The sequence below is a fragment of the Delphinapterus leucas genome, chromosome 4 (genome assembly GCF_059928025.1).
Source record: "Delphinapterus leucas isolate spDelLeu-1000000601 "Yukka" chromosome 4, BTC_Dleu_Yukka2, whole genome shotgun sequence".
In the NCBI taxonomy this organism is placed as follows: Eukaryota; Metazoa; Chordata; class Mammalia; order Artiodactyla; family Monodontidae; genus Delphinapterus; species Delphinapterus leucas.
In genome coordinates, this window is record NC_143132.1 from 62,123,177 (window position 1) to 62,132,092 (window position 8,916).

Here is an 8,916-nt window from a genome sequence, read left to right on the forward strand (position 1 = left end):
TGATGGCCACCTTTATCTCCAGCATACAACGTGCACAGTTGGTTCACTAAAGCAGGGGAGTTTCAAGATGCAAACCAAATATAGGTAAAAGAAACTAGCCGGTCTTCCCTCATCCAACAATCTTGACAAAAATTTAAAATATTAAACAATACCTCTGGACCCTTGCATTCTTCCTTTATCTCTTGGACCCTTCATTTGAAACTCTTATCCTGGCACAAGAAGTGCCAGGAAGCTAGTCTATTTTTCGTGCACCCACAGGAGACTTCACTCACAACACATTATCTCTCCTGGTTCACTTGAGCATTCCTCCTTAATCCACAGTGATCTGAGAGGAAAGGGATACTTTTGTGCTGCTAGAAAGTCAAAGAACCAGACTATAAATTCCTCGGGGACTGTGTCTCGCAATATCCCCGTGCACAGCACAGGGTTTGGAACAGATTCATTACTCAACAAATGTTTGCTGAGTTAGCTGAACTGAATTAAGAAACACAAGCAAAAACTAGAGTCAGATTCAACGCATCATCTAGCTTAAGAGGACCAAGTATTGAAAGGTACTTTCTGTACCTTCTGTTCTTTCTGTAATCGAAGCTGGCGTATAAATCCTCTCCCTTTTAATGATCCTAACAAAACACCCTTTTACTGGGGAAGGACGGGTGTGCTGAGTACTCTGCTGTGGAAATGCTGGGCGGGGCATCTCTGGCCATGGCCTGAGAATGTATCTGCTATGCAGATTTATTATTTCAGGAAAAGGTGTACAGACACCAGCAGAGCCCCAGGTGGAAATGGGCACAACGCCATTCCTTTCATCTAATCAACTGCAGTTTCTTGTTTCAAGGCATGGAATACACCACGTTAATCTTGAGTCGCAGAATTTTTTTTTTTTCTTTTTTTTTTTTTGCGGTACATGGGCCTCTCACTGTTGTGGCCTCTCCCGTTGCAGAGCACAGGCTCAGGACGCGCAGGCTCAGCGGCCATGGCTCACGGGCCCAGCCGCTCCGCGGCATGTGGGATCTTCCCGGACCGGGGCACGAACCTGTGTCCCCTGCATCGGCAGGTGGACGCCCAACCACTGCACCACCAGGGAAGCCCCTGAGTCGCAGAATTTTAAAATGCATTCAGGTCCTCTTGCTCCTCTCCCTTGGCTCCCATGTTTCTGTCCACATCAGGGCACCTGTTCTCCATTCTTTCAGTTCCCTCTGACTAGCTGTTCTCAACCCAGGGATCCTGTCACCATCTCCCTATACTCTCTCAAGAGAAGACTTTTAGGCCAGAATCTGACATTCAACCTGTTGGTAAATTCTCTGGTGGCATAAAGCCGTATGGCTAACGTGGGCCCTTCTCTTGTTCCTATCTATTATTTTCTGCCCTTATTTAAATGTTTACCTGAAATGCAAATTTCAATATTTTGGTATCTTAAACATCTCAACCTGTTTCCACAAGCTTGCTCACGTCGCCGAGTGTTATATTTGTTCTGGGATCTAGTGTTTAGTTTAAATCTCCCTTTGCTTACTGTGCTTTTGTGTCTCCTGGCAATATTCAGCTACCAGGCTAAATAATTTCTCATCCTCCTAAGTGTATGCACGTTTCAAACTCTTCACATAATTAACATATCGCCTCTTCGCCACCGTTTACTCAAGTTCTACATATTAGTTCTTTTAATATTTCTTCATAAGTCAGAAAGAAGGGCCTCGAGCTAGTGGCAAGAGGAAAGTGTTCTCTTCTGTGTTCCCTGATGTAGAGGCAAATCAGCCAGGAATAACGCCAATTAAAGTATGCCAGGTGCCACCTCCTGAGTGCAGTGCCTTCAGAGGACCGTGCTTTGATGAAACCTGTAGAGTTCACATCCAAGATGTCGATTTATTTAGATTTCCAAGGTTAACGAGGCATCTGGAAGCAAGCAGCCATTTGAAATTAAATACCTTTCCTTCGTGTCTCTCTCTCTCTTTGTCCCATTCTCTCCTTCTTCCTCCTCTCTCTCTCTCTCTCTCCCACTGCCGCCTCCTTCCCCCAACCACACGCATACATACAAACAGCTATTTATTTACATATAACCATTCACTCTAACTTTTAGGAAACAACATGTCAATTCACTAACACCCAAATATTTGCTCACTAAACACAGCAGGCTTATTATTGAAAATTCTCCAGGGTATGACATCCAACACCCTATTTGGAATTAAAAAAAAAAAAAAGACTGCTATCCTAATAATCATTATGATATCTGTCTTTCTTTTCCTTTATCTGAGATCCAGGAAATGAAATTTAGAAAACTTGTTAAATTTGAGTGTTTTATGACTTTAAAGTAGAATCCCAAGGATTCTTATATATTAGGAAATAGATGAAGCATTTTTTCTCCACTATTCTGAGAAGAGTCTTATAATGTCTTTGTAGATCATCCTTTTACAGAAGGGAGCATGGGTTTTAAACAGGGTTGACATTCCCTTTACTCACCTAAATTTGAATATTTTATAAGTGACTGTAAACACACTGGCTATAAATACAAACACATATACAGATGAATGAAAAGCAAAGAAGTGGCACTTGTCTTGTAGGCTATATATGTATGTATGTGTGTGTTTGTGAGTCTGTGGTCGGAAAGACGGGTGAAGAGGGTGAGAAAAAGCCAGCTATGAACTTCTACCTCTAAAAATAAAAAGAAAAAAGGATTGCAAATCAATGATGCCATTTGAAGTTTCCTATGCTAACTTCAAATACTGTAACAAGTTTCTGTTCTTACAGTACATTTCATGTTTTCGTTTTTTTTTTTTTTTTTTAGCCTAAGGACATACTCACCTGTTCCTGTTTTTGCTTTCCCTACTTTTTTTGCACATCACGTTCTGTACAGACATGCTAAAAAAAGGAAGAGAGAAAGAAACACAAGAAATCTAGAAAAAATACTTGTGATGAGGTACTTTTTATATTTCCAGCCATGTCTCTTTCTAGAGCCTTTGAAGTTTTTGTTTCTCGGTGTCATATCCCACCTGAGAGACCCTTTAGTGTTTGACAACTTTTCTGTCCAAAAGTGGAAACCGCTTCTCATCCCCACCTCTCATCACCCATCAAGGGAGGGGTGAAGAGTAGTAAATGATCCATGATTGAAAGAAGGAAGGGGTAGGCAGTGGACACAGTTGTCAGAGCAGCAATCACAGGAGAATAAGGAGACACAGGGGAGAGCAATGTATTGAAAAGAATGAGGGGGAAAAGACTGAGAGAAGTGATACAATGAGGATGATTATAATAGAGAATTCTCTAGAGACAGAGGCATTTGACTATTAAGATATTTGAGCCTACATGGAAGGGAGGGGGTTGGTTACTCTGCTGTAGAAATGTTCCCTATTTGAATAGTAAGACAACAGGGTGTGGATTATGCAAATTGGCCCCATGCCTTCTGTAGCCCCAAAGGGTGTAGTTAGTACCCAGAAATCAGAGGCAAGCACAATGCCAGGAAGCATTCACAACTGGCTTTGGCTCTATGAATGAATATGGGCCAAATGAAGAACGTCCTGGCATCCAGAAAGATCCAATTCATTACGGTTTGTGTTTTTGCTTTCACATGCAAAGAGTCAGCTAGGTGGGGTTTCCCTGGTGGCGTAGTGGTTGAGAGTCCGCCTGCTGATGCAGGGGACACGGGTTCGTGCCCCAGTCCGGGAAGATCCCACATGCCGCTGAGCGGCTGGGCCCGTGAGCCATGGCCGCTGAGCCTGCGCGTCCGCGGAGGCTGTGCTCCGCAACGGGAGAGGCCACCACAGTGAGACGCCCGCGTACCGCAAGAAAAAAAAAAAAAAGTCAGCTAGCTGACAGTTTGAGCTCGGCATCCAACCGGAAGATGCCATCCACACATCCTTTTCAGTCCTGGGCCGTGGCATTTTGTTATTGTACGCATACTTAACCATTATCCCCTACTTGGTGTCAGTTTTCAGAAACCGTTCTGCCCTTGTAGATGCTAGGTTTGGAATCAAGATCCCCTATGTTTAGTCTCTGAAGGGGAACGCTATCGATGACAGCTAACCTTCCATTGTAGGGACCACATCTGGTTTTGCTCATCATTGTACCCCTAGTGCTCAGCATGATGCTGGATGCTGGAGTGCTCAAGAAATTTTGCAGAGGAAGGGTGGAAGGAGTTACCACTTAATAAACACAAACTAGGTACTTTGCTAAATGACTCAGACATTATCTTATTTAATTCACAATACCATTAAGATGAGGAATCCAGGTTTAGAGAGGACCTTTAAGGAACTTGTCTGAGTTTATAATGATATTAAGGAAGAGCAGAGGTTTAAACCAGGTCTGTTGACTTTTGGAGCCCATTTTCCCAACTAAGCATGACTATTTTTATTATTAGAGATTCTAGTTAGCTGAATTCTTAGCTCTCAGAATCTGCTCTATTTCTGTCTTCTGAATACACATGTGAGGTTGAGAATGGGACACTTGGGGAATTTCCAAAACAGTGTAGCTCAGTTATACACAAAGAAAGTAAAAAAGGCAGCCTTCAGCTTTTATAAGATTTGTCTACTTAATTTCCTCATCAAGAGAAATAAATAAAGCAATACCTGAGAAAAAAGCTGGTATTTAAAAGTTTAGACTCACTCACTTTTTTATAGAGGTCCCTCCAAAAGCAATATAAAATGATGGTTGCACATGAATGCCAACAAACAGCAAAGGAGCTACAGGAACAGTGTAGAATGCACTTATATTAGGAAAGACTTACTGGGAGGAGTGAAATTTCAGGAAGTTGAAAAACACAAGTGGAGAGAATCAGAGCCAGCAAATTGTAAAAGGGTGTGGCAATTTGGTTATCCTGCCTGAAATAGACTTCTCCACATTCAGGAGAAATGAGCAGCGTGATATGACAGCAGGACATAGGCTAGTGTGTGAGGGGTGGTGTGAAGATTCTGGATTTGCTATGTTCAGTATCTCTGCATCCCAGTGAAGACACAGTGGAGCCTTCTGGCTCCCATAAGGTATTGAGTAAAATGACATTTAAAAAAATAATTTGGGACTTCCCTGGGGGCGCAGTGGTTAAGAATCCGACTGCTAATGTGGGGGACCTGGGTTCGATCCCTGGTCCAGGAAGATCCCACATGCCGCGGAGCAACTAAGCCCATGCGCCACAACTACTGAGCCTGTGCTGTAGAGCCCACGTGCTGCAACTACTGAGCCTGTGTGCTGCAACTACTGAAGCCCACATGCCTAGAGCCTGTGCTCTGCAACAAGAGAAGCCACTGCAATGAGAAGCCCGCACACCATAACGAAGGGTAGACCCTCCTCACCGCAACTAGAGAAAGCCTGTGCACAGCGACGAAGACCCAATGCAGCCAAAAAATAAATAAATTAAATAAATAAATAAATAAAAATTAAAAAAAATTTGTTTTAAGCTTTCTTCCTTCCATCTTTCCTTACTTCCTTTCTTGAGAAAACAGGGTGTGTAAGCATGGAATTCCATGGAAATTTTATTTGTTTAAAGTCCTTTGTATATCAACACCATTTACTCTTGGTGCCAGTTTCTTGGCACTGAGTCCCAACATGTATTGTAATAAGCTGCCCTGTGAACTGCTGTGAAAGCGGAGATGGCTCTACAAGGTTGTCAAATAGTCATCATCAACCCTGACTAATTGGCAGTGGCTACCTGGAGAATGACATTGAGAAGGATGCTGAGGCAGAGTCTAGGCTCAGTGGGAAAGAGTGGCAACGTCTATGAGGGCAGGAGAAGGGAATGTGTGCACATCCTTGGACCCTCACCTGCCCTGGGGTCTCTTGTAGTCCACCTGAGTTTTTTTGGGTATAAAGAAATGTATCCTAAATACAGCATGTAGGTTGAAAGCTAGTGACTTCCTGGGTTTGAATGCAGTTTGTACCATTCGGAAAATCAGAATAGAGTGCTTATTTTGGAGTGAAGATAATGAGTTTCATTCTTGACATGGTTGGTATCAGGTTGAAATATCCCGGGGAGTGCATTTCATAGGCACTCAAAAATATGGAGCTGCCAAAAGACTAGGGCTAAATGTAGATTAAACATGGAATATATACATTGGTAGTAATTCAAGCCACCATAGTAGGGACTACAGAACATTTATATGATGTAGCATCATGTCATAAAGCAAGGAATCACTGTCTTCTTCTTTTTTTTTTTTTTTTTTTTTGCGGTACGCGGGCCTCTCACTGTTGTGTCCTCCCCCGTTGCGGAGCACAGGCTCCGGACACGCAGGCTCAGCGGCCACGGCTCACGGGCACAGCCGCTCCATGGCATGTGGGATCTTCCCGGACCGGGGCACGAACCCGTGTCGCCTGCATTGGCAGGCGGACTCTCAACCACTGCGCCACCAGGGAAGCCCTCACTGTCTCCTTTTTTATTATCCTGGGATGAGGGGAAAAAGAGGCAAAGAGGTAAAACTGGACAAACCCCCCCCCCCAAATACCTCGTAGACTCCTTTGGAATAAAATAGATTTAAAAATTCCTGCAGGTGTTGATTGTTTTCTAGACTATTTCCCAAGAAGGGGGTGAGGCAGAGATTAGAGTTGCTGGTCAGAGGCAGCAACAAACAAGATCTTCCACCATTGTCATCAGAACTGTAGGGGTCTTCCACGACCTATCATTAGCGATTCTGCCTTGGCTGAGGATTAAATATCAAGAGAGGTGAGAGCAGCAGTTGCTGTTTTCAAGAGTCACATAAATCAATTGGCATTTTGTAAGTGAACGTGTTAAACTCAGCAGGGCAACTGCACTGTGCAAGGATTGCTGGGCATAATTTTGTGGCTGCCGAGAAGCCTTTGAAAGGTAATTAAAAGAAAGCAGGTGATGACCCCATCTGGCCCTCTGTCCTTTCATCCCAGGCCTGATGTTGCAGTGACCTTAGTGGGGCTCACCCCCAAATCTCAGCCTCATTCCTTCAGCTAGCCTCACTGCTGAAAGAACCTTTCGATCCAGTTTAGAGACCTGTTCTTTCTTAGAGTCAGTAAACAAGTAACGGAGAGAAAAATAGGGGGTAGGGATCGGGGTAGGCCAGAAAAGAAAATGCTTTAACAGACTCACAGACACAGAAAACAGATCTGCGGTTGCCAAGGGGGAGGGAGGGGAGGGGAGCGATAGACTGGGAATTTGGCATTAGCAGATGCAAACTGTTATATGTAGAATGGATAAACAACAAGGTCCTACTGTAGAGCACAGGAAACTATATTCAATATCCTGTGATAACCCATAGTGGAAAAGAATGTAAAAAAGATAGTATATATATATATATATATATATATATATATAAAACTGAATCACTTTGCTGAAGAGCAGAAACTAACATAACATTGTAAATCAACTATATTTCAATTAAGAAAATAATTAAAAAATAAAAACCCAGTGAATAAGATGAAAATGGAAAAAAAAAAAGAAAAAAGAGATAAAATAGTTTAAGCAGGTACGGAGCCTGGCAATTTGTTTCTTGCTTTTCGACCAAAGTGTATGAATTAGGAATTACCCCATCAACGTTCAGTTTGGGGACCAGCACCCATCAATCCTGGCTGGGGTTTTTCAGCCTCTCTGTGAAGCAGATGGATTGCAGTGGGAGTGAGGGTCCTGGCTACAGCGTAGCGGGTACACTGGAGAGGTGGAGTGGGAGAGACCGGGAGGCAGCTTGCGCCTGCTCTGGAAAGCATTCGCCCTCCCAGGCTGGGCCCAGGCGCTCCTGGAAGGCTACGTTACCAGGCCAGTGGGCCAACGCTTAATAAGAAAACAGCAGCGATTTGTCTCCACTGCTATTTACGTTTCAAGCGCATGACAGGCTGTCAGTGCAAGTGAGAGTCGCTAAATTTACTGCATTTCAGATTACTGCCACAGCCTCTGACTTGACAAGTCACTTCATTTAAAAAGCACTGCGTAAGGATGTTTCCTCCACTTCTTTTTAAATAAAAACAAGGGGAGAGAAAAAGGCCACCACAGTGGTTTAAATGATTGAAATGAAGAAAGCCCACAAGACTGCCTTAGTCTGATGGGTGGGCGCTACTTTCACACACTGAACTCTAATTAAAGTGGCAAGTGAGGGAAAGGGATGACCCCGAAATTCTTGGTTTGACTGATTTGTGGACTGGGTGATATTTTTATGTGGTGGGGAGGTGGGTCATAAAATGAGTTTTCATATGTTGAATTTGAATGCTTAAAGGACATGCAAGTGGAGATTTCTTCTAAACAACTGGATATAGATGAAGAATAAAACTACTTATTTTTTAACACTTCATTTCTTTACCTGTTCATTTATTTTCTGAGATCTTTATAAACAGAAGAAGATAACTAGACAAAAAGTAGGAATTAACATCAAGGGAGTAAAGGGGATAGAGACGGGGCAACTCAATGCTGAATAAGAATAACAATTCAAAATATTCATTTTTGGTATAATAAGACCTAAATGCTTAAAAATACATATGCAAGTGGATTATGATCTGAAGAGTAGAGCATGGCCATGTGCCAGCCAGTAATTTAAACAGGAAGTACAAGAAACAGAGGAAGTAGATGAAAGATATTATTCCTAACTCTTATGGAACTCACATTCTCATCAGGGGTAGATACAATTAAACAGCTCTGGAAAGAGTTGACTTTATTGCACATGAGTGGAAAATGGATTAAAGGCTTCAGGAATTATATTCATATATACTTGGACTAGTTCTAGTAATACTATTAATCATATTTTCTCAATTATTTTATTTTATTTTATTTTTCAATGATTTTAAATGCTACTCCTAATTACAACTTGGTTTGTTTCTTGATTCTGTTCTGTTTTTGGATTCCTTTTGACTATTCCTAGGCCAATCTCTTACTATGCTAATTACCATAGCTTTTAATACATTTTAATGAAAGATGAATAGTCATTTATCAGAATTTTCCTGATTGGTTTCACCTATCTTTTTCAACATGAACTTTAGACTCATCTTTTA